Source organism: Coenobita brevimanus, chromosome 62 (assembly GCF_032717465.1).
Source record: "Coenobita brevimanus isolate Jiangsu-jjx chromosome 62, ASM3271746v2, whole genome shotgun sequence".
Taxonomy (NCBI): domain Eukaryota; kingdom Metazoa; phylum Arthropoda; class Malacostraca; order Decapoda; family Coenobitidae; genus Coenobita; species Coenobita brevimanus.
The window spans coordinates 19,936,317-19,963,924 of NC_137015.1; positions in this window are offsets into that span (position 1 = coordinate 19,936,317).

Sequence of the window (27,608 nt, forward strand, 5' to 3'; positions counted from 1 at the left end):
ATAACCATTGTGGGTTTAAGAAGTAAGGAGGGCAGGCTCTGTGACCTCCACCTCCACTAGTCAAAAAGAAATGGGGGGGGGAGGAACTGGCTGTCTAGAGGAGGAAGGGGAGAGTGAGAGAGGTAGAGGGTTCGAGGGGAGTGGGGGAAAGGGATGATGGAAGTGTTTCCAGCAAAGAAAGAGTTGGCAGAATGGGAAGAGAGAATTGTTTCATCAAGACATTAGCAGCCAGTAACCACATCGTCGTGTGATTTATTAGCTTTACAAACAGATATTACCATTATACAGGTCATGGAAACAATTTAATTTTTCTATCAATGAATGTGTGCTCCATCATCTGGCAAGACAGGAGCAATTTAAAGGTGTGTGAGCACCGACTAGATCAGAGGGGAGGACTTTGATGAATGGTTGCAGAGAGAACAGACGTGTGCTGAGCTCTCCTCCAGATTCTAGGGCTTCCCCACCGGCAATAGTTTTTTTGGGCTTTTTCCTTAATAAAGTTGGGTTAGCTAGCGTTCATATTCCTCCCTACCCTTATTAGAGATATAGTAGGTGTCTGTATCTGTTTACCGAGATTGCCTTTGCTTTCTCACCTCTGGAGTGTACCCCCCACTGATCGCTCTGGGGTGCGAGTTACACACAGGCGCGTTCTTCCGAGAGTGGTTTGAGAGGGTAATCTCAAGCTAGGTGTGTCTTCCCCGGGTGATTTGTCCCTTGTTTATTTCTCTCCTTCTTCCCACTTCCCCCTCACGGGGGGAGTGGTTACTATGACGGACGCCCCTACTGCCTCCCCTCCCCCTTCAGGGGGCGAGGTGGTCCTGACGAATGTAGGAATGACCGGACTGACCACCCCCAGACTGACGGACGCCAGACTCGAGCCCCACTTGACATCCCTGTAGCAAATGCGACATAGGTCATCATTCATGCGCTAGGTTCCACCCCCCTGTCCAGTCTCAATCCCTTCCTTATCAAGAAGGTGATTGACCACTGTGCGGGATAAGTCGAACAAGTTAAAAAACTTGCTAATGGAGATCTGGTTAAAACTGTAAACTCGGCACAGGTAAAGCATTTGTTAAAACTGCGCAAATTCCATTGTTACGATGTCGAAGCCAAAATCCCGTTCTCCCTGAACTGCAAGGATATTGTCACTTACAGGGATCTCATGGTGATGATCGAGGACGAGATCGTAAGTGAATTGGCACAGCAAGATGTAACTGAGGCAAAATTCATTACTTGATATCCGGAAGGCATAAGGACGAAGACAGCAACTATTATCTTGACGTTTGCCAAATCTTCTCTTCCTAGTGATGTCGAAGTTGTTACGAAATCATTCACGTTCGGCCGTATATCCCTAACCCTTTGCGTTGCTTGAAATGCCAGCTGTATGGGCATGGTTCCAAGACTTGTCGGGCTCCCCAGCCAGTGTTCGGCAAGTGTGATGCGGAAAGTTGCACATCAGAGACAGTACGTTGCTTTCACTGCAAGGGTACTCACTCCACTTCCTCTAGGGATTGTCCCAAGTGGAAGGAGGAGAAGGAGGTCTGCACAGTGAAGGCAACTGAGGGTATTTCCTTCTACGAAGCTAGGAAAAAGGTAAAGGAGTTGCATGCAACTCCCACGCCAAATAGGTCCTATGTTTCGGCGGTAATGTCCCGTCCTGTGATGTGCTCTGTCGAGACGCAGACTGACCTTGTCCTTCTCTCTCCTGCCACTCACAGTACATCTCCATCTCAACCTCCTGTCCGCTCCAACTCTCTCACTGACATCCCTAAATCTTCAACTTATTCTCAGGCTGCTGCTGCCTCTCCATCAGTACGGCCTAAAGAGAAGTCTGACAACATGACCACCCTCACGAAACAGTCACGTCCCCATGTCTTTCCGGTTCCTACTCCAGCAAGGGAGAGAAAGGTTAGCTCTTCCTCGGGGGAGGCTGGGAACCTAGTTATTGATGAAAATATGGAGGTTTCCATCAACAAGCACTGGGATAGGTCCCCAGGTAGTCGCTGGCCTGCTGGCGGGCGACAAAAAAAAGACCAAGCACACTGGCCCCCAAAGAAAATCTTAAACCGTCGTATTCACTATATTACAGTGAACTTGTAGAGGTGTCGGGAATAATTTACAAAATATAGCAACCTTGCTTTCTATACACAGGCCAGACGTTGTTTGTTTACAGGAGACGCGCCTGAAGGATCACCCTGATCCTCCACAGTTAAAACACTACCATTCGTCTAGAAGATATGAAGGTTATGGAATGGCCATATACACACATAAATCACACCCACAAACGGAAGTGATCCTAAATTCTATTCTGGAAGCTGTCGCGTGCAGAGTAAAATTTAATAACACAACTATTTGCTCTCTGTACTGTAGTCCACATGGCCTCATTGATAGTGATGCTTTAAATTCACTATTCGAACATCTTCCTGGAAAATAAGTTAGTGCTGGGCGATTTTAACGCCCATCACTATCAGTGGGGTAGCTTGAGGATTGATGGTCGTGGGGAGCAAGAAGCCGACCTAATACTACAGTCCAACCTCTGTCTTCTGAACGATGGTAGAGCGACTCGTGTAAATGATCGTACTGGTAACTTTTCGGCCATTGACTTATCTTTGGCCTCCCCTGGTATAAATTAAGATTTCTCATGGGACCCTTATGACGACTCCTTGGGAAGTGATCATTTACCCATCTGTCTTTCTTATACACGCGACATCATTTCGGACCCTCCTCCTCCAAAATTTAACTATAAGAAAGCAGATTGGGGAATCTTTCTCAAGGATCGCCAATTTAGATATATCTGGGGAGACCATGGATGTTAAGATCGAAAATATAACTACTTCCACGCAGCTGAGGCTGCTATTCCCAAGACTTCTACAGTTCATGTGAAGCATAGAGCACATTGGTGGACGCCGGATTGCCGACAAGCATTAAGAAAACGCAATAGGAGATCCAGGATTTTTGATAGCCCACAGAAAAATTTTATTGCATACAAAGAGGCACGGGCTGAGGCAAGGAGACTAATAAGAAGGGCCAAACGTGACTCCTGGCGGTCCTTTGTGTCCACGGTGACTCGTACACCATTACCTAAAGTCTGGTCCACTATAAGAATATTAAATAATAAAGGCCCATATTTCCCTGTCACCACCCTGCAAGTTAATAATAACATCTATGATGAGCCCATGGACGTTGCTAACATCCTCGCCAGGAGTTTTTCTCATGTAAGTAGCTCAGCCAATTACGACCAGCGTTTTCAACACCATAAACGCGCGGCTGAGCTACAGATATTAGACTTTGCCACAGAAGACGTAGACTCCCCGTTTATGCTAGATGAACTGCTCCTTGCGCTTAAATCCTGTAAAGACACCAGGTCTGGACCAGACACCATCACGTACAGTATGATCCAGCATCTTAATCAGGACAATGAGATTTGGGCGTCTCGAACGTTCCCAAACTCATGGCACTTTGCGCACGTCATACCGATACCCAAAGAGGCTGGTCGTCTTATGAATCCCACTTCATTTCGTCCTATTGTGTTTACTTCTTGTCTATGTAAGGTCATGGAACGAATGGTTAATAATAGGCTTCTTTTTCTTTTAGAGTCGAAGAATTTGTTAAATGATCAACAATGTGGCTTCCGTAAATACAGAAGTTCACTAGATCATTTAATGAATTTGGAGCATTGTATTGCAGAGGCATTTGCCAATAAAGAATTCATGATAGGAGTGTTCTTGGACGTCCATAAAGCCTATGACATGACATGGCGACACGGTATACTAATGAAGCTCTATGCTTATGGTTTAAGAGGAAATTTGCCTGTTTTTATTTCAAATTTCTGTCAAATTGCCTCGTAACGTAACATCGGATAATCATATTTATCCAGGAAAACGGGGTGCCACAGGGAAGTGTGCTTAGTCCTATATTTAGTGTTATGATCAATGATATTCTGTCAGCTCCCATCCCGAGGAATCTTAAATACTCGCTCTACGCTGACGATTGTGCAATATGGCACTCTTCCCGCAATGCACAATTTTCGGCTGGGCGGATTCAAGCAGCCCTTGACTCATTCTACCAATGGGCCTTGCAGTGGGGATATAAGTTTTCCGTCCGTAAGTGTGCCGCTGTAGTCTTTACTAATCGTAACGTACCTAATATGTGCTTAACTTTGGATAATCAGGCAGTACCTTTTCAAAATTCTGTAGTTTTTAGGAATACATTTTGATCGTAGAATGAATTTTAAACCACGTTAATACTTTGCTTGCTCGTTGTGATAAACTGTTAAATGTCCTCAAGTACCTAGCGGCTACTACTGGGGTGCCGACAGAAAATCTTTATTAATGGTGTATAAGTCCCTTATTCGATCGAAGCTAGACTATGGCGCACAGGTTTATGGCCCGGCATCTGATGCCATACTGAAAGGATTGGATGAGCTACAGAATAAATGTTTGCGAATGTGTCTTGGAGCCGTCCGGTGTACCCGTGTAGCTCGTATGGAAGTGGAGGCGAATGTGCCTCCCGTCCGTATTCGCCGTGACCACCTGGATTGGACCTGTGGATTTCGAACATTTACGAAAAGTTATATCGGCAATGTGGCCTGTACCCCCCTGCGTCAATACCACCACCTTCTGCGGGGGGTGCGTCGGCCACTTTCTGTTCGCCTCCACTTACTGACTCAGGAGCTTGGTGTGAACCCCAGTGACTGTGACAAGTGTGTTAAAAAACATAGCGCCTTGGGAGCCACCTGGCTGTACTGTTGATGTTACATGGCTCCCAGCACCAAAGGCCAAGGCTCCGGAGGAGGAGGTCCACCACTTGTTTCGTAACATCATCATTCGTCACTTGGGGTCCCACCACTTGTACACCGACGGCTCCAAGTCAAGTGAACGTGTGGGTGCAAGTGTGTGGTCGACTGAATGTGCCCTCAGGTATCGGTTGCCGAGTCATACATTTGTGTTTACCTCCGAACTTTTTGCTATTGACAAAGCCATAGACTATGCTCTCAATTCTAAGCATGACTCATTTGACATATTTTCGGATTCAAAATCAGCCCTTCAGGCAATTGCATCTTGCACTACGGATTCTCACGAGATCCAGGGCCGCATCGTTAATAAGTTGCATTCATGCAACAAGTCATTCACGCTGATCTGGGTGCCTGGTCATTGTCGTATCTATGGCAATGAGCAGGCTGACTTACTTGCAAAGTCGGCTGTAGAGCTCGAAGAGACTTGGGACGTTCCTCGAGTCTCTCTCTCGGAAAGAAATCAATTTCTGTGGCAAGGTCAGTGGACCAGACTAAATATACCAACTTGTAAGCCGCATCTGGGCGACTGGGACGCCGCCAACCGACCCAGTCGCCTGGAAGAAAAAGTATTGCGAGAATACAGCTCAATGCCACCGTTTTAATTCACATGAAACCATATATGGAAAGACGCTTCCCACCGCACTGTGACATCTGTAATGCGGTGTTATCTATCAGTCATACCATCCTGCGCTGTCGGCGATTTATTCATGAACGTCCTTCACATAAATTACTGCGGTGCAATAGACGTCCCCTTCACCCTTTCCAGCATCCTGGGTGATGGGGACATTGTTATGATTGATAAATTGATGGCTTTCTTGAGAGACCGAACTGATCAGAGTGAAGTGACTTTTTTACTGGTTTTGTTTTTTTATCGACCGTAATTATGTATATATTGTACTATTAATTAGGGTTGACAGTTGACATTTGAAATAGTTCCTCCTTCCCACTGATCTGTTTCTAATATTGATGTTCCCTACATTAAACACCGTTCCTCGACTGAGTCACCAGCTGATGAGTGTAAGTCTTCAATATAGAAAGGTATTGGGCAATTGCAGTCGATGGTGGTCTGTTGGGCGAGGTTCTTCACTTTTTGTACAAATTATGTAAATACAATATACCATCTTGCTTAAGTGATTCTAATTAGGGCCGACAGCTGACGTATATGAAAATGTTCCTGACTCGTCTGGTTCCCTTTCATATATTTATGTCCCCTACATTAGGTTGTGCCTCGACTGACGGTCACCAGGTGATGAGTGCAGGTATGTCATGTAGAAAGGCATTACATATTTGCAGTCGATGGTTAGTCGAGGTATTTTTACCATTAGAGCAGGTCTAGCTATTTGTCTCTGTAGGATTTAGTATAGGTTAGCGATTTGTCTGTTAGGTGATTAGTTTTAGGGTCTTTAGATTAGTTTTTCTTTATAATATAAGATATAAAAAATATAAAACCATAGACTATGCTCTCAAAAAAAATTTTGAAAAATAAAAATACAAAAAAAAAAAAATTATATATATATATATATTGTTACATAGCCTATGATTTCATCATCCTTTGTGTAATATTAACGCACAGTATGCTGCATGTTTGATCACGAGCGTGTTCTGCCTCAGTCCCCCCCTTCTACCGTTATAGTAGAGTAAGTCGTCATTTCTGTTGTCAGTGCGGGATTTTCAGCTTTTTGTCCCCATGGCTTCATTTGCTCGTCCTTCTTACAAGTTGTATCAAGCTCTCCTGGCCCCTATATAATGAGCTCAGTCTCTGCATCATTGCCACTTAGATCTGCTCCTCATTTTGTTCACATCTCTGTCCTCCCCTGTACAGATATTATTATTGTGAGTGCTCAAGAAATCTCCAAACATCTAGCAGCTGTGTGTAATTTGAGTATAACTGTTGTATTTTTTCTTGTGCTGTGTAGCATAAGGTTAATTCTTAGGCCTAGTGAGGTTTTTGATTGATGTTGGGTTTTATGTCAGTCATTTTTGATAATAGTTTGTATCTGTAATAATTTATCTGGCATTCACTGAGTATTATCTGGTATCTCATTTTATCAGGGCTGACTTAGATAAATTTACTCTTGCTAATTTCGTGTTAATAGAGGCTATTGCAGTTAACCATATATTTAACCTGTTTCTTTGCCATTACATTATCCTTATGAGTCCTGAATGTTTTGTTGTTAGTTTGTGCATTAAACTTTAACTTGTAATTTTACCTAACTCTTTTGTTTTGAACCTGGAACTTTACGGGACAGTAGTGATTTTCAGTATTCTCACTTAAAGTGTACATTATCTTTCTCTGTTCCGTAACATAAATTTGGCGACCTCTCATCAGGATATTCAGGATATTATCATAAGGATATTGCTTGATATTTTGTGACTGTTACTTATTAATTATGTCTACTATTACTACACTTGATGAAGCCAAAGATTTTTTGTCAAATGTGCAAACAGTGTGTGATATAGAAAACAGAACAAAGAATGAACTTAAGCTTGTTGCTCAACAATTGGGAATTGCAGTTCACTCTCATCATTCTAAAGATCAAATTGTTGGCATGATTAATAAAAGCTTGTTTAATGTAACTCCTCCAAATGAGCAAACGCAGATTGAATTAGCTAAGTTACAGCTAGCTCTACAGGAGGCTCGTGCTAAAGAAGCTGAATTTCAGGCAAATGCTAAGCAGGCGGAGTCTCAGGCTCGTATTCAGGAGGCTGAATTTCAGGCAAATGCTCAGGAGGCGGAGTCTCAGGCTCGTATTCAGCAGGCACAGATACAGGCACAAATTGAACTTGCCAGGATTCAGGCAGACCATGAGTATCGCATGAAACAAGGTGGAACTGGATCATCTAGCTCTGATGATTTTGATGTGGCTAAAAATGTTAAACTTGTCCCTCCTTTTAATGAATCTGATTTAACAAAGTATTTTCAGTTGTTTGAGAGGGTAGCTACAGGTTTTAATTGGCCTAAAAAGTATTGGCCAGTACTCCTTCAAACTGTTCTCACCGGTAAAGCTCAAGTAACTTATGCATCTTTGCCTCAGGATCAATCTGATAATTATGATGTAGTTAAGAGCTTGATTCTTAAGGCCTATGAGCTTGTTCCTGAAGCCTATAGAGTAAAATTTAGGACAACTTATAAGCAAGATAAACAATCCCATGTTGAGTATGCAAAAATCAAAGAAGATCTGTTAGAGCAGTGGTTAAATTCTAAGAATGTGGATTTTGATTTTGACAAATTTAAGCAGATGATTTTGCTGGAGGACTTCAAAAGGTGTATTTATAAAGATGTAAGCCTATATCTTGATGAGAAAAGAATAGATAATTTGTCTGATGCTGCAGTTTTAGCTGATGAATATGTTCTCACTCACAAGAGATATTCTAAAGAAAAAGGGAAAGCTGAGAGTAAGTACGTTGCCTCTACTCAGAGTACAGGTAACAGGAAAGAGAATAAGGATGATGTTTCTCAGGAAGTAAATACCAGTTTCACCTCTAGATTTCAGAAAAGTAAATGTACTTATTGTAGTAAGCTTGGTCATACTACGGAGAGATGTTTCAGGAGACAGCGTGATGTGAACAAAAAGGAGTCTTTAAATATTCAGTCAATTGGTCTAGTGTCCACTCTTGAGAGTTCCCAGAATTCTTTAACTGAGTTAACTGAACCTGCTTTGAGGGGTAACTTAAATTCTCATGATGGAGCTCCTCTTTTGAGCAGTAACGTGGGTGACACTCTCAAGAGTTCATGTGCTAATTTCCTGTCTGATGGTTTTGTCAGTCCTCTGGACAGTAATGATAGGAAATCAGTTCAAATATATCGTGATACTGGTGCTTGCCAATCCCTTATGCTGACCAGTGTTCTAGGCTCTAATGTTAATTCCTCTGATGAAACTGTAATCTTACAAGGTGTAGGGAATAATTACTTCTCTGTCCCTCTGTGCAGAGTGAATTTAGAGTCTGGTTTTGTTAATGGTTCCGTTATGGTTGGGTTGGTTGAGACACTCCCAATGTCAGGTGTAACTTTCTTACTTGGAAATGATATTGGTGGAAGTCAAGTGTGTCCAGCTCCTCAGTTGTCTAGTGAGCCAGTGGCTGTGTCCCGGGATTGTGATGTCCCTGATGTGTTCCCTGCATGTGCTGTCACTAGGGCTAAGTCTAAAGTTACTGGTGATTTAGAGGATAATGATGATGATGATGATGTTATCCTAGCTGACACTTTTCTTGCTAATTTGGACCACTCACCAGATGAGGCAGTACCCCGTAGTGTTGATAATTTGTCTCGTCAAGAGTTGGTTGAGTTGCTGACCCTGAGTTGAAAGGTCTAGCTAACTCTGCTTACAGTGAAGAAGAGTCAGCCGGTGCTTCTACTTGTTATTATGTAAAGTCAGGAGTACTTATGAGGAAGTGGAGACCCCCAACAGCATCAGCCGACTGTGAATGGGAGGTTGTACATCAAGTTGTCATCCCTCGTGTTTGTAGGCAGGATATCATTAGAGTGGCACATGATTCCAGTTTGGCAGGACACCTTGGAGTGAGGAAGACTGTGGCACGCATTTTGAAACACTTCTACTGGCCAGGTATCTTCAGGGATGTTTCCTGGTATTGTAAGTCTTGTCACACCTGTCAAGTTGTGGGGAAGTGTAATCAGACCGAAAAGGTTGCACCTCTAGTTCCCATTCCTCCTTTTGAGGCGCCTTTCACCCGTGTGTTGGTGGATATTGTGGGCCCTCTTCCTAAGACTTCTTCAGGATTTTCTTATGTGTTGACCATGATTGATATGGCTACTCGTTATCCTGAAGCCATTCCACTTAGAAATATCTCAGCAAAGAACGTGGTTAAGGAAATGCTAGGGTTCTTCACAAAGTTTGGTCTGCCCAAGGAGGTACAGTCCGACCGGGGAAGTAATTTCATGTCAAACGTTTTCAAGCAGTCTCTGAAATAGTTGGGCATCACCCAGATCACGTCTTCAGCTTACCATCCCCAGACCCAAGGAGCGTTGGAGAGATATCATCAAACACTCAAATCGATGCTCAAGAAATACTGTTTGGAACATCAGAAAGACTGGGATAAAGGTCTTCCATTCGTTGTGTTTGCTGCAAGAGAATCTCCAAATGAATCACTGGGCTTCTCACCTTTTGAACTACTGTTTGGCCATGAAGTAAGAGGACCCCTTAAGCTACTCAAGGAATGCTGGCTGTCGGAGGAAGATGACGTCAACCTGCTGGAGTATGTGATGAAGTTCAAAGAACGGCTGTCCACTGCTTTACAACTGGCGAGAGAGAATTTAGGAGCTGCTCAGGAGAAGATGAAGACTTGGTATGATAAGAAGTCCAGGTTACGCCACTTTCAGCCAGGAGATCAGGTTTTGATTCTGCTACCAGTTCATGGGCAACCTCTTCAAGCCAAGTTTAGTGGTCCTTATTTCGTGGAGAAGAAACTCAGTGATGTCAACTATGTCATCGCCACACCAGATCGTAGAAAGAGCAAGCAACTATGTCACATCAACATGCTAAAGTTATATCACAGACGGGACGAAAATAATCCAGTCTGCACTGTAGCTGTTCCACCCGAGTCTACAAGTGAAGTTCTCCCATGCAGCATGAGCCTGAGTGATAGTTTGGGGAAGAATCCTGATATCATGAATGATCTCCAGACTAAGCTTTCTCATCTACCTCCCAAGGAAAGGCAGGAGTTTTCGGCATTACTGCAGGAGTACCCGCAAGTGTTCCGTGCCACTCCAGGAAGAACCACTGTGTTGATGCATGATGTCGATGTTGGAGACGCAAAGCCAATTAAATTGCCTCCTTACCGTGTGAACCCAGTGAAAGTTCCTCTCATCCAGAAGGAGCTTGGCTACCTGTTGGACCACAAGATGATTGAGCCCTGTCAGAGCGAGTGGAGTTCTCCTGTCACTCTGGTCCCTAAGCCAGGTGGGTCACAGCGGCTTTGCATTGACTACAGACGTGTTAATCACATAACCAAAACAGACACTTACCCTCTCCCTCGTGTGGAAGATTGCATAGACAAGATCGGAAAGGCTAGGTACATAAGTAAGTTTGATTTGTTAAAGGGATACGGGCAAGTACCTATGACTGAACGTGCTAGGGAGATCTCATGTTTCGTAACATTGGGAAAGACTTTTGCATGTTCTATAAAGCCATATACAGATTGTTTTAGAGTAATAAGAAATTTCCTTTGTAAATTTCTTTTTTTTTTTTTTGTGGGGAGGTGTTACATAGCCTATGATTTCATCATCCTTTGTGTAATATTAACGCACAGTATGCTGCATGTTTGATCACGAGCGTGTTCTGCCTCAGTCCCCCCCCTTCTACCGTTATAGTAGAGTAAGTCGTCATTTCTGTTGTCAGTGCGGGATTTTCAGCTTTTTGTCCCCATGGCTTCATTTGCGCGTCCTTCTTACAAGTTGTATCAAGCTCTTTTGGCCCCTATATAATGAGCTCAGTCTCTGCATCATTGCCACTTAGATCTGCTCCTCATTTTGTTCACATCTCTGTCCTCCCCTGTACAGATATTATTATTGTGAGTGCTCAAGAAATCTCCAAACATCTAGCAGCTGTGTGTAATTTGAGTATAACTGTTGTATTTTTTCTTGTGCTGTGTAGCATAAGGTTAATTCTTAGGCCTAGTGAGGTTTTTGATTGATGTTGGGTTTTATGTCAGTCATTTTTGATAATAGTTTGTATCTGTAATAATTTATCTGGCATTCACTGAGTATTATCTGGTATCTCATTTTATCAGGGCTGACTTAGATAAATTTACTCTTGCTAATTTCGTGTTAATAGAGGCTATTGCAGTTAACCATATATTTAACCTGTTTATTTGCCATTACATTATCCTTATGAGTCCTGAATGTTTTGTTGTTAGTTTGTGCATTAAACTTTAACTTGTAATTTTACCTAACTCTTTTGTTTTGAACCTGGAACTTTACGGGACAGTAGTGATTTTCAGTATTCTCACTTAAAGTGTACATTATCTTTCTCTGTTCCGTAACAATATATATATATACAGTATATATATATATATATATATATATATATATATATATATATATATATATATATATATATATATATATATAGATATATATATATATATATATATATTGTTACGGAACAGAGATAATGAACTCTTCGTGAGAATACAAAAATCACTACTGTCCCGCAAAGTTCCAGGTTCAAAAAAAAAAAAAAAAAAAGAGGTAAAATTACAAGTTAAAGTTTAATGCTCAGACTAACAACTAAACATTCAGGACTCATAAGGATAATGTAATGGCAAAACAGGGGGAGGCGTGGCTGAATCGGTAGAGAGGCGGCCTGCAGTCCTGATGGACCCAGGTTCGAATCCCTGCTGGGGTAGGGAACAGTTTAAGAATTTGAATTTCATAAAAGGCACTTTCCTGATCTACCAGATGACCCGCCGACATGTCGTAAAAATACCCCCGCTAATACCAATACACCAGTCCTGTCTGAGACAGCCCTAGCACGTATTCAGTATGGACGGTGGGTGTTAGCGCCGAAGTGGTGACATGTGAAGGTGTAGGAGGACTACTGGGCCTTGGGATAGGCTACTGCCCCCGAGATATAGGCCCTGAAGCCTTTGCCCAGTGTCTGACAAAAAATATATATATATATATATATATATATATATATATATATATGGTTAACTGCAATAGCCTCTATTAACATGAATTTAGCAAGAGCAAATTTATCTGTCAGCGCTGGCAAATGAGAAAACCGGATAATGCTCAGTTAAAGATATATTATTACAGATACAAAATATTATTAATAATGGCTGACATCTCAAACTCTACATGAATCACAAAGACCCTACCAGGCCTACGAATCAACGCCTCAGGCTATACAGTACAAGAAAAATGGTAATAACACTTATACTCAAATTATACAGCAGTTAGATGATTGGAGACTTCCTGAGCACTCACAAAAATAATAATACATTATACAGGGGAGGACAGAGATGTGAACAAAATGAGGAGTAGATCTAAGTGGCAATTAATGCAGAGACTGAGCTCATTATATAGGGGGCCGGCAGAGCTTGATACAACTTGTAAGAAGGACGCGCAAGTGAAGCCATAGGGGACATAGAGTTGACAATCCTGTTCTGAACAACAGAAAGAACGACTTACTCCACTATAAGGGGGAGAAGGGGGGAGTGAGGTAGAACACGCAAGTCTGGTCACTATGGAAGCCACGAGGTGAATCGTGATCAAACATGCAGCATACTGTAATTTAGAATTATACAAAGGATGATGAAATCATAGGCTATGTAACACCTCCCCATAAAGAAAAAAATTTACAAAGGAAATTTCTTTTTACTCTAAAACAATCTGTCTAAAGTCTAGATAAGCAATCTGCAATAACATTTTCTTTCCCCTTGACATGTTGTATGTCTAATAAATACTCCTGAAGAAGTGGAATCCATCTTGTCAATCTCTGATTTTTATCTTTAAACTTACTAAGGAATTTCAGTGGGTTATGATCGGTATAAATGACTATGGGGTCAAAACCAGAACACAAATAAAATGAAAAATGCTGTAAACCCAAAATCAAGGTCAAAAGCTCTTTCTCAATAGTTGAGTAGTTCTTTTGAGGTGGAGTGAACTTCTTACTGTAATAAGATACAGGGTCTTCAATACCCTGAGATACAGGGTCTTCAATACCCTGATCATCCTCTTGCAGCAAAACAGCCCCAGCTCCTGTATCACTTGCGTCAACAGCCATCTTAAAAGGCTTAGCAAAATTTGGAGTAGCGAGCACTGGCTGACAATAGGATAGATTTAAGTTTACTGAAAGAGGATTCACAGTTATCGGATCAGACAAATTTAACTCCCTTTTTCAGTAGGTCTGTAAGTGGTGATACAAGAGTTGAAAACTTAAGAACAAATCTCCTGTAATAACCTACCATTCCCAAAAATCTTTGTAGCTCTTTCCTACTTTTAGGTCTGGGAAGATCACTTATAACCTGAACCTTAGCTCCTGGTGGTGCAACGTGTCAATCACCAATTACGTACCCAAGGTACTGAACTTTAGCTTGACCAAACTCAAACTTTGATAAATTAGCTACAAGATTAGCCTGAACGAAACGCTCAAGAAATTTACTGACATGGCATAGGTGATCTTTCCAGTTGTCACTGAAGATTAATACATCAATATAAACAACACACCCTGCCAAACCCTCTGTTACAACATTTATGAGCTTCTGAAATGTGGCTGGTGCATTCTTCATACCATATGGCATTACAGAACATGCAAAAATCTTTCCTAGTGTTACAAAACATGAGATCTCCCTAGCACGTTCAGTCATAGGTACAGTCACTCATAAAAGAAAAGACCCCCCCCTGGGTTAGAGGCAATATAACTCGGGGTATTCAGTGTTGGTAACAGTGTATTTGACGTCAGCCATATGGGGGGATGAGGAGGGGTGTTTGAGAGGAGGGAGGAGTTAATCTGCACGAAACACTGCTTCAATCCACATTTCGAGTCAAACATACATTATATCTGACTTGTTATCAAGGCATATATATGTAACCCATCACATTTGAAAAAGTTTATCATTAGCTGAATAAAACCGTCAGCCGGTGGAAGGAATAAGATCCAAATGAAACCCCCGGCCTCAAGGGTTAAATGAATGGGCTCGACACACTTAGAATGAACTCTGAATGAACTTCCCCCAAACGCAGCTTCACACCCCCACACCTGACGTCATTTACAGTGTTACCAGGACCGATATCATATTGGTTGAAAGGTGTCTTGGCCGGGGAGGTCGTTTCTTTTATGAGTGACTGTACTTGCCAGTATCCCTTTAACAAATCAAACTTACTTATGTACCTAGCCTTTCCGATCTTGTCTATGCAATCTTCCACGCGAGGGAGAGGGTAAGTGTTTTGGTTAACTGATTAACACGTCTGTAGTCGATGCAAAGCCGCTGTGACCCACCTGGCTTAGGGACTAGAGTGACAGGAGAACTCCACTCGCTCTGACAGGGCTCAATCATCTTGTGGTCCAACAGGTAGCCAAGCTCCTTCTAGATGAGAGGAACTTTCACTGGGTTCACACGGTAAGGAGGCAGTTTAATTGGCTTTGCGTCTCCAACATCGACATCATGCATCAACACAATGGTTCTTCTTGGAATGGCACAGAACACTTGGGGGTACTCCTGCAGTAATGCCGAAAACTCCTGCCTTTCCTCGGGGGCTAGTTGAGAAAGCTTAGTCTGGAGATCATTCATGATATCAGGATTCTTCCCCAAACTATCACTCAGGCTCATACTGCATGGGAGAACTTCACTTGCAAACTCGGGTGGAACGGCTACAGTGCAGACTGGGTTATTTTCGTCCCGCCTGTGATATAACTTTAGCAAGTTGGTGTGATAAAGTTGCTTGTTCTTTCTAAGATCTGGTGTGGCGATGACATAGTTGACCACTGAGTTTCTTCTCCACGAAGTAAGGACCACTAAACTTGGCTTGAAGAGGTTGCCCATGCACCGGTAGCAGAATTAAAACCTGATCTCCTGGCTGAAAGTGGCGTAACCTGGACTTCTTATCATATCAAGTCTTCATCTTCTCCTAAGCACCTCCTAAATTCTCTCTCGCCAGCTGTAAAGCAATGGACAGCCGTTCTTTGAACTTAATCACATACTCCAGCAGGTTGACGTCATCTTCCTCCGACAGCCAGCATTCCTTGAGTAGCTTAAGGGGTCCTCTTACTTCATGGCCAAACAGTAGTTCAAAGGGTGAGAAGCCCAGTGATTCATTTGGAGATTCTCTTGCGGCAAATACAATGAATGGAAGACCTTTATCCCTGACTTTGTCATGTTCCAAACTATTTCCTGAGCATCGATTTGAGTGTTTGATGATATCTCTCCAACGCTCCTTGGGTCTGGGGATTGTAAGCTAAAGACGTGATCTGGGTGATGCCCAACTCTTTCAGAGACTGCTTGAAAACATTTGACATGAAATTACTTCCCCGGTCTGACTGTACCTCCTTGGGCAGACCAAACTTGGTGAAGAACCCTAGCATTTCCTTAACCACGTTCTTTGCCGAGATATTTCTAAGTGGAATGGCTTCAGGATAACGAGTAGCCATATCAATCATGGTCAACACATAAGAAAATCCTGAAGAAGTCTTAGGAAGAGGGTGAATGGCGCCTCAAAAGGAGGAATGGGAACTAGAGGTGCAACCTTTTCGGTCTGATTACACTTCCCCACAACTTGGCAGGTGTGACAAGACTTACAATACCAGGAAATCTCTGAACATACCTGGCCAGTAGAAGTGTTTCAAAATGCGTGCCACAGTCTTCCTCACTCCAAGGTGTCCTGCCAAACTAGAATCATGAGCCACTCTAATGATATCCTGCCTACAAACACGAGGGATGACAACTTGATATTCAACCTCCCATTCACAGTCGGCTGATGCTGTTGGGGGTCTCCACTTTCTCATAAGTACTCCTGACTATATAATAACAAGTAAAAGCACCAGCTGACTCTTCCTCACTGCAAGCAGAGTTAGCTAGACCTTTCAACTCAGGGTCAGCAACCTGCAACTCAACCAACTCTTGACGAGACAAATTATCAACACTGCGGGGTACTGCCTCATCTGGTGAGTGGTCCAAATTAGCAAGAAAAGTGTCAGCTAGGATAACATCATCATCATTATCCTCTGTCACCAGTAACTTTAGACTTAGCTCTAGTAACAGAACATGCAGAGAACACATCAGGGACATCACAATCCTGGGTCGCAGTCACTGGTTCACTAGACAACTGAGGAGCTGGACACACTTGACTTCCACCAATATCATTTCCAAGTAAGAAAGTTACACCTGACATTGGGAGTGTCTCAACCAACCCAACCATAACGGAACCATTAACAAAACCAGACTCTAAATTCACTCTGCACAGAGGGACAGAGAAGTAATTATTCCCTACACCTTGTAAGATTACAGTTTCATCAGAGGAATTAACATTAGAGCCTAGAACACTGGTCAGCATAAGGGATTGGCAAGCACCTGTATCACGATATATTTTAACTGATTTCCTGTCATTACTGTCCAGAGGACTGACAAAACATCAGACAGGAACTCTTGAGAGTGTCACCCACGTTACTGCTCAAAAGAGGAGCTCCATCATGAGAATTTAATTTACCCCTCAAAGCAGGTTCAATTAACTCAGTTAAAGAATTCTGGGAACTCTCATGGGAGGACACTAGACCAATTGACTGAATATTTAAAGACTCCTTTTTGTTCACATCATGCTGTCTCCTGAAATATTTCTCCGTAGTATGACCAAGCTTACTACAATAAGTACATTTACTTTTCTGAAATCTAGAGGTGAAGCTGGTATTTACTTCCTGAGAAACATCATCTTTATTCTCTTTCCTGTTACCTGTACTTTGAGTAGAGGCAAAGTGCTTACCCTCAGCTTTCCTCTTTTCTTTAGAATATCTGTTGAGTGAGAACATATTCATCAGCTAAAACAGCAGCATCAGACAAATTATTCTTTTCTCATGAAGATATGGCTTACATCTTTATAAATACACCTTTTGAAGTCCTCCAGCAAAATCATCTGCTTAAATTTATCAAAATCAGAATTTACATTCTTGGAATTTAACCACTGCTCTAACAGATCTTCTTTGATTTTTGCATACTCAACATGGGATTGCTTATCTTGCTTATAAGTTGTCCTAAATTTTACTCCATAGGCTTCAGGAACAAGCTCATAGACCTTAATAATCAAGCTCTTAACTATCTATCTCTATCTATATACCTAGGCTGCTTCCCCCAAGGAAAGGGAGGTAGCCGAGACAGGATGACTCACTCTCCATTTACTCATCCATTCAAACACATTCATTCGCATCTTAGCCCCAAAGGGGAGAACGGACAGATCCTCACCGCACCGCACCGCACCGCACAAGGGTCAACTGGGCAATGCAATCAGTGACATCCGCAGCAGGGCCCGACAGCAGAACTGGTTTACCCCTGCCACATCATAACAGACCCATCCCCTTACCCGCACCTGACCTGACTAGCTGATCAGACCAAATGCGGGAGAATATCCCCTCAGGGCTGCGTCATCACTTATTCATTCACAATTTCTCTCCATTTATTTCTGTCACGCACAGCCACTCTTCCTTGCTCAACAGACATCCCTCTCGCATCCAGCGCTCTCTTCACACTGTCCATCCATCCTATTCGTGGTCTTAACTACATGATAATTATCAGATTGATCCTGAGACAAAGATGCGTAAGTTACTTGAGCTTTACCGGTGAGAACACTCTGAAGGAGTACCGGCCAATACTTTCTGGGGCAGTTAAAATTTGTAGCTACCGTCTCAAACAATTGAAAATATTTTATTAAATCAGATTCATTAAAAGGAGGGACGTTTAACATTTTTAGCCACATCAAAATCATCAAAGCTAGATGTTCCAGTTCCACCTCTTTTCATGTGATACTCATGGTCTGCCTGAATCCTAGCAATTTCAATTTGTGCTTGAGCCTGTTCCTCAGCCTCCTTAGCATAAGCCTGAAACTCAGCCTCTTTAGCACGAGCCTCCTGCAGGGCTATCTGTAACAGCTATTTCTTTCTGCGTCTGCTCATCTGGAGGAGTTACAGTAATCAAGCTTTTATTAATCATGTCAACAATTTGATCTTTAGAATGATGAGAGCGAACAGCATTTCCCAAATGTCGAACAACAAGCTTAAGTTCATTCTTTGTTCTGTTTGCACATTTGACAAAAAATCTTTGGCTTCATCAAGAGTAGTAATAGTAGACATCATGAATAAATCACAGTCACAAAATATCAAGCAATATCCTTTTGATAATATCCTGAATATCCTGATAAGAGGTCGCCAAATTTATGTTACGGAACAGAGAATGATAATGAACACTTCAAGTGAGAATACTAAAATCACTACTGCCCCGCAAAATTCCAGGTTCAAAACAAAAGAGTTAGGTAAAATTACAAGTTAAAGTTTAATGCTCAAACTAACAAGTAAACATTCAGGACTCATAAAGATAATGTAATAGCAAAACAGGTTACATATATGGTTAACTGCAATTTACTCTATTAACATGAATTTAGCAAGAGCAAATTTATCTAAGCCCTGATAAATGAGAAAACCGGATAATGCTCAGATAAAGCAAGATATATTATTACAGATACAAAATATTATTAATAATGGATGACATCACAAACTCTACGTGAATCACAAAAACCTTACCAGGCCTACGAATCAACGCCTCAGGCTATACAGGACAAGAAAAATGGTAATAACACATACTCAAATTATACAGCAAATGGTAATAACACATACTCAAATTATACAGCAGTTATATGATTGGAGAGTTCCTGAGCACTCACAAAAATAATAATACATAAATGATACCATAGGGGACATAGAGTTGACAATCCTGCTCTGAACAACAGAAAGAACGACTTACTCTACTATAAGGGGGAGAAGGGGGGAGTGAGGTAGAACACGCAAGCCTGGTCACTATGGAAGCCACTAGGCGAATCGTGATCAAACATGCAGCATACTGTACGTTAGAATTATACAAAGGATGATGAAATCATAGGTTATGTTACAATATATATATATATATATATATATATATATATATATATATATATATATATATATATATATATATATATATATATATATATATTTGTACGTTTGCATAAAAGTGTCTATGTATGCATGGGTGTGGGTATGTGTATGTATGTATATATGTTTGTATATCTATGTATATATGTTTAAATGTATCCAGTATACATATATATATCCGGCATTAATGACCAGGGGCTTCGGCCCCAATAGTTGATAGGGGGAAAAAAAAAAAAGGTTGGATCAGCCAGTGAAACGGAAACCTCTTTATATCATTTGGTTATCACTGCAGTTGAAGTCTATCGACGAAATGAGTTGACAAAAATGAAAAACACATACTTATGGTCATTTTTACTATCTAATGTATGATTCGTAGCTACGTATCAGTTTTAAACAGTGATGGGCCACCCATTCATTCATCCTCGTAGACACAATAAGCGTGCAGGCGTGCCAACTGCCTGAAGCAAGCCACACTCTTATACTGTACCAAGTTCAAATGTTCCCAGTAGTACGTGTTTGTCGGTTTAATAAACACCTGTCCGTATCAAAGAAATTAATTCAACCTAAACAATTATATTCGCCTTTTTAAATATTTACTAATTTATCAACCATGCGTGTAGCCGAAATCCTGAAAGCATCTGTTCCTGTTCCACCCCCAGTTTCAATACATATTGTATGAGGAAGCCTTATCTATGTAATCATGTCCCATAAATCTGTCAAATGCTTCCCCAGGTATACGCATCTGACGACGGGCCTGAAGTGTTGCCAAGTGCCCCAGGTATTGTGTCAAGTTTACACATGTAGTTTCAGTATTTATGTATATAAGTATGTGCCAACTGTACTATCGCCACATTTATATTTCAGTTACCTACAACACTGGAAGAGTGGGTGAACCTTGCAAGAGGGTCCCAACAGGGGTGGCATTATCCACATTGCGTTGGACCCATGAACGGCAAACATGTTACAATGTCTACAACATAGTGGAAGTGAATATTACATTTACAAAGGATATTTCAGTGTCATTTTCTTTGCTGTTGTCTTTCCTCCATATAATTTCCTTTATGTGAATGTTGGGTGTCAAGGACGTACTTCCGATATATATATATATATATATATATATATATATATATATATATATATATATATATATATATATATATATATATATATATATATATATATATATATATATATATATATATATATATATATATATATATATATTGTGCATACTGTATATGTATCTTTGGATTGATGGATGGCTGTATTAGGTAATAATAATAATAATAATGGTAATAATGACATTATTATTATTATTATTATTATTATTATTATTATTATTATTATTGTGCTAATTATATTATTATGTTGAAATCAGTGGCAGAAACAGGCTGATAATGTAGACATTAGTCTCAGTAATACTGATATGCCTATCAACAGTGATAAAACCAATAATACAGAGTATGGCACGAGTTGCGGGAGATGTTCGTAGAGGTGCATGTCAATGTAATTCTGAGTATTGTACAAAATACCTAAGCACATATGTTTTGGATTTAGAAGTTACTGGTTTTTAAACATTAATTATAAACATGCACATGTGCGTACATATTTTACTCACTTTTTCCACCACTAGAAGGATGTGCCGGAACTCGTGGGACACTCTTAACTGCTGGCCGAACACTGAGAAACTTATAATATGATGTATAACGTAGCACAGTCACGTTACATGTAGCTTGTAGGTTTGTCCTTCATTTGGAATATGAATACGTGAATGGTTACATCTGCTTTATGTTGATTTTGAATGCCCATATTCATTAATGGCGATTAGTATGACGTTAATGATAGTGTGACTTCGTTTTATATGAGAATAATGTTTTTATGTATACAGCAATGTATATCAGTAAATAAAGGTAAACAATGATTGACAATCACTTACTCCAGACTCCGATGTCTTTCATGGCATGTTTTTGTGTAACAGGAAGGTAACGCTTTTGAATGCAAACCATGTCGATGCATATTCGTCCTCTGTACCTTGACCTGGTTTAACCTTCATTTTTCTCGCCTCCCTTCGCAGCTGGACAAGCAGAGTTAGCAGCTGGACAAGCAGAGTTACTATTTTCTTCATGGCATTGGCACGGTCCACATGCTGGGTCTAACTAATGTCATTCCACTAGTCTAATTTCTTTTTAGTTTGTTTTTGTACTCTTGATCAGTAGGATCTCAGAGTAAAACGTGACACTGATTCCAGTCTATGAGACGTAACACCTGGTCTCTGTCCTACTGCTCTGGTGAATTTCAGCAACGACGTCTATTCCTCAACACCTCTGGTACTTTTTTTTTCTTTTCAATGGCCACAACCCACAATGAGGGGTATTAGGCCAAACATTTCAGTCTCACAATAATAAAACAAATCACTCCCACACCGCATGAGACAGCCAATCTAGAGGGCCAAGAGTGGAGGAAACATGTGGTAGAATGATCTCAGATCGACTAGATGCACGTCCTCCCTGATTCTAAAAGCGGCATTTATTTTGTGTGTGTGTGTGTGTGTGTGTGTGTGTGTGTGTGTGTGTGTGTGTGTGTGTGTGTGTGTGTTATCCACGAGAAATCTGCAGATATTTGGAACCAACTTCAAAATATGTTTCATATTTCTATATGGTAAAGCTTTTACTTTTTTCGAATTAATTTCTTAGTACTTCCTCAATTTAGTTTTATTCGTTATTACCGCTGTGAGTGATTTTACCTAAGAAAGCGTGGCTTCTGCTCTAACACAACCATTAATAATTAACGTGCAATTTTTTTTCATTCAATCAGGAGACTCAAGATGCCATGTCAGAGACTAATTATACAGATGAATATAAATTTTTCTTAAATTCTCACCTCCCTCCACAATCCTCAAATCAATGGAAACATGCTTAAAAACTTTAAAAGCTAGCTTTCATTACATGAGTCAATTTCTTCTTACATGTTACTTGACTCCTCCAAGTATAGTTTTAGTTTTCATAAGCAGCTTTTTTTCTTTTCAGAAATGATTTCTGGATTTTAGAAACATTGGGTCTGTCCCAACCAACTGGGAGTACATTTGTAATGGTTGCATCTTTATCATTATCGCCAATAAATACGCGGTTTTTAGCATTATTTCAGTGAAATAGTTTTGAATTACTGTTAAAGCGGATGCTTTCTAAAGCAACAAGATCACATTTGCAACAATTTTTTACTCCTGAAGTCATGACTACGATGCACGAAGAAATGCACAATATATCCTCTTTCAAAGGTAAAAATCCAAACTATCTCAAGCCGACATTTACATTTTACATTCATCCTTCCAACTGCATTTTATTTTTGTACGTCACGCACGAGATATCTTCGGATATGGTGAACCGAGTTTTAAAGATTTATAACTTTATATCAATGTACTGATTTTTTTTTTCATTTTTTTTTTTCTGACTACCTCCTCAATATTCTTTTATACGACTTATCACTGTTCGAAGTGATTTTACCAGAGGAAATGTGCGTTATGGTAATTAGGCTTACAATTAGAAGACTAAAAATGCAATAGTAAATCCCTGTACAGATAACAATACAATTCTTTTTAATCTAAATTATCACTATTTTCGACGATTCATTCATCACTTGTTACTTATTGTGCTTAAACATCACAAATGTCATTCCCATTCCCTGTGGATCGATTTCTTCCTGTTACTTTATTTCTCATAGATGGAAGCTTCTTTTTCCTAAGCGGCATTTTCTCACTGTTAGAATCGAGAGTACAGATGAGGAAGTCTCATATTTTGCGTTCTTGCCAAAATATTGTTTTTGGCACCACTGTAGTATAACAGTTTTGAATTAATACTCCAGTGGATTGATTCTATCGTAGTCATGGTTACGTTGAATTAAACAAAAAAAGGCATTTTATAAACCCACTTGTTAAGGTGAAAATCAAAACACTCCTAAGATGATTTTTAACAGGTTTCCTGCAAACTTCTTCTTTATTTGCCATGCACAGGAAATTTGAATGAGGAACCATCTTGAATATCATTTATTTCACTTATCTGACTGGCAATATCTCCTAGATTTTCTTTTATACGACTTATCACCGTTATGATTGATTTTACCTATGGAAATATGGTCTATGGTGTAACATGAAGGCTGTCAAATTATTTTTTTTTGTTTAGTGAGTAGGCAGATGCCATTTTAAAACCCTATTATACATATATAAGCAAAATCGTACCACTTTCTTGACGAATCCCACATCAGTCGAAATTTATTGTACTTAAACACCTCATACGCCGGCTGTCTATGTATGGTTCGATATTTTATTAGTTATTTCATTTCCCCTTATTATTTTTTTTCACCAATGAAATTTTTTCACCCTCATTTATTTTCTCTGAACTTTATTATAAATTTGGTATAATTCTAAATTAGTTTAAATCACATTTTGGAAGCTGCACATTTATAGTTTCTGCACAAAAAGTATGTGGTTTTTGGCATCACTCAGGTACAGTCACTCATAAAAGAAAAGACCCCCCTGCGTTAGAGGCAATATAACTCGGGGTATTCAGTTTTGGTAACAGTGTATTTGACGTCAGCCATATGGGGGGATGAGGAGGGGTGTTTGAGAGGAGGGCGGAGTTAATCTGCACGAAACACTGCTTCAATCCACATTTCTAGTCAAACATACATTATATCTGATTTGTTATGTTGTCCTTCACACAAAATTAACTTTATGCTACAAGAACAAAGAACTGAGTATTATGTGGTTATACATTATAATGGTATATCTATAACCAAGGTAGCCTGCCATTATAAATAAAACCTTGAATCTGATAACCCAGAATCCAACAACCTAGAATCTGATAACAGACATGGTTGTCACGAACCACTCCGTGCCTTCTAATCCTCCCTTCCCAATATCTGGTTTCAGACAATGTCTGGGATAGATTAAAGTGATACCTTATCAACTTATTAAGAACCAGGTTTATCTTTATATGATTGACAGTTTTACTGCACATCTGCGTGGCCACACACGTCATTAATGTGTGATCATGTGTGTGATGGCAGTACTGTGCTTCGTCGGCTAAACGGACCAGAGAGAAAGAGAGAGAGAGAGTGACGTTGATAGTGGTAGTGACAGTGACGGTTAGGGTGAGAGTGCGAGTGAGGCTGAAAGTTTGAGTGAGAGAGAGTGAAGGTGAGAGTAAGGTGAGAGTGGGTGAGGGTGAGAATGAGATGGTGGGATTTGTGAAGGTGTGCGGCATTAATGCATAAATGTTTCGGGTATGGGATTGTTATCACCTGAAAGTTCTTTGTTCTTGTAGCATAAAGTTAATTTTGTGTGAAGGACATAACAAATCAGATATAATGTATGTTTGATTCGAAATGTGGATTGAAGCAGTGTTTCGTGCAGATTAACTCCGCCCTCCTCTCAAATACCCCTCCTCATCCCCCCATATGGCTGACGTCAAATACACTGTTACCAACACTGAATACCCCGAGTTATATTGCCTCTAAAGCAGGGGGGGGGGTCTTTTCTTTTAGGAGTGACTGTACAACAGACCTGAAATTCTCCTAATGCGATGCTTTCTATCGTAACAAGTACACAGCTGGTTCCCTTTTTTTTTTTTTTTTTTTTTAATTCTTGAGCTAAAGGTTACGATGAAGAAAAGAAGTCATTTCAAGGTAATAATCCAATCTCAAGACATTTAAAATAGTTTATAGCAATACTTCCTCAAATTGCATTTCATTTCTGCATCAATCATGCACGAGAAATCTGCAGACGAGGAGCACAGTTTGGTCATTCAGTTCATATTAATATTGCAAAGATGCGTCTGTTATGATGTGGCAGGGGTAAACCAGTTCTGCTGTCGGGCCCTGCTGCGGATGTCACTGATTGCATTGCGCAGTTGACCCTTGTGCGGTGTGGTGCAGTGAGGATCTGTCCGTTCTCCCCTTTGGAGCTAAGATGCGAATGAATGTGTTTGAATGGATGAGTAAATGGGGAGTGTGTCGTCCTGTCTCGGTTACCTCCCTTTCCTTGGGGGAAGCAACCTAGGTATATTGATAGTCTTTACTTTGTCCTATTATTTTTTACGACTGTGAATACCTTAGTTTTCTTTTATACGAATTATCACTGTCCTGAGTTAATTGCACCTAAGGAAATGGGGCTTATGGTCAAACAAAAGTTCATAATGTAGGAACATTTCTTTTTTTTTTTTAGGAGGCTCGAAGACATTTTAAAGCCATAGTTTTACAAGTAATTATAAAATCCTTCCTAGCAATATATTTCTGCCTTTTTTGACGACCCCCTTTTTAATTTACCTTATTGTGCTTAAACACCTCAAATGCCAGCTCTCATCACGTGTGAATCGATTTCTTCTCGTGACATTTCTTTTTATAGGTGTTTCTTTTTTCGTAAGCGTATATTCTAACTCAAAAATGTTTCTTTTTTTATATACATTTTACATTTCGTTTGTTTCTCAGCCAATTTAGAGTACATTTATGGAAGTTGCATATTTAGCGATCTTGCAGAAAAATACGCACAGTATTTAGCATTGTAGGCATAATATAACACAATACTATATGTAACTACTGCATATAGGTATAAGTAACAATATGTAGAACAGGTAGTTATGTCCGATCCTCCAGGAAGAGTTAAAGAACACATCCCCTTGCCTAGACGAACCAGGAATGTCAATTCACACAATGTATATCCTCATTCCTTGTTGTCCCAGACCATTAAGAATTCTTAAGCCATACGATGTATCTCAAACTTCCTCGTAGGCCAGATGAACAAGAATTTCATGACGTATCCAAAACACGTGGAGTAACCAGCCTAGCCAGTTAGTCCACGTGATAGGAAATTTACCATACACATCCTCCCCACGCTCAATATAATGTCGGAGAGATTCCCTTCAGATGGGAAGGGGGTTTGAGTGAAAATGGAGAGAAGGCTTGTGAGAAGGTCCAACGTTAGTAACTCTCAACTAAACTGTAGCTCATCTCTTTTTATAACGTTGTGCAATAAACATTGTAACCAGATAGTGCTAACTCACCTCGTTGACACAACTTCTCACTACTTAATTCTGGCTGAGCTTAACGATCCATAAAGTACCCTATCTCACTACAAGTACTTAAAACTATGCTATCGAGATTAGTGGCCAGATAACTTTCTCTGTATAATTACACCCCTCGGCTGCGTCTACTTACATTGGTGGCAGCGGTAAAAACGAACCTACTACCCTCTCTTGCATTGGTAGCAGCGGTTCACTTACGTCTTACGAATTTATACTACGATATCTGCCTCATTACGTTCATTGAGAGTGGTGGTGAGCTGTAAACGAAGCCGATTAACGTCTCAATCATAGTAATCTACGACTACGCTCAAATCGGCGACTTCATGCAATCAAACAAAAAACAAACAAGCAAAGCAGAGAGCGAGAGCAGGCGTCGCATCAACGCAGCTTAACTTCGTCCCTAATCGCTCCTAAATCACAACTCCACGATTACGAGAAATAGTATCAACGATAAACTACGTCTATGGACAACTCTACAAGCGTGCAAGGCAATCTCAACAAGAAAGGCAAATCAAACACTACAAGACGAAAAAGCAAGCAAGGAAAGAAGAAAGTGCATCTGTGTTGACCCAACCTAGCACATTTTCTCCTTCCTTGAACCAACACCACCCTCCACCACGACCTCCACCTTCTCCATCCCTACCATCTTCCCCACCACCACTACCACAGTGAGGCAAGCAGCTCAGCATTGATACATTCTAACCAAGGTTGTATTAGTTAACAGTTCACGTTACATACCTATCCATAAAGTACTATCGGTTAACGAACCAAGCAATATATATATATATATATATTCATCATATACATTACAAACTACACAGTGAGGGACAATTACACGATTTACACATTGTGTTTTATAATTTTACTTTTATAAGCAATCGAGAAAAGTAAAATATGAATTATTGTGTAATCCCATTATTCTACGTTCCACAATTAGTGCCCAAAGGATCGACATTAACAGTGACAAATACCCTGACACAAACACCAGAAAACGATCAACAAAATATAAATTCCGAAACATCAGAAACACAAGAACAAGCGGAAAACCAGACTCAGGAAACAAAAAACACACACGATAAAGAACAGCAAACAGATGCAATTTACGCTAAA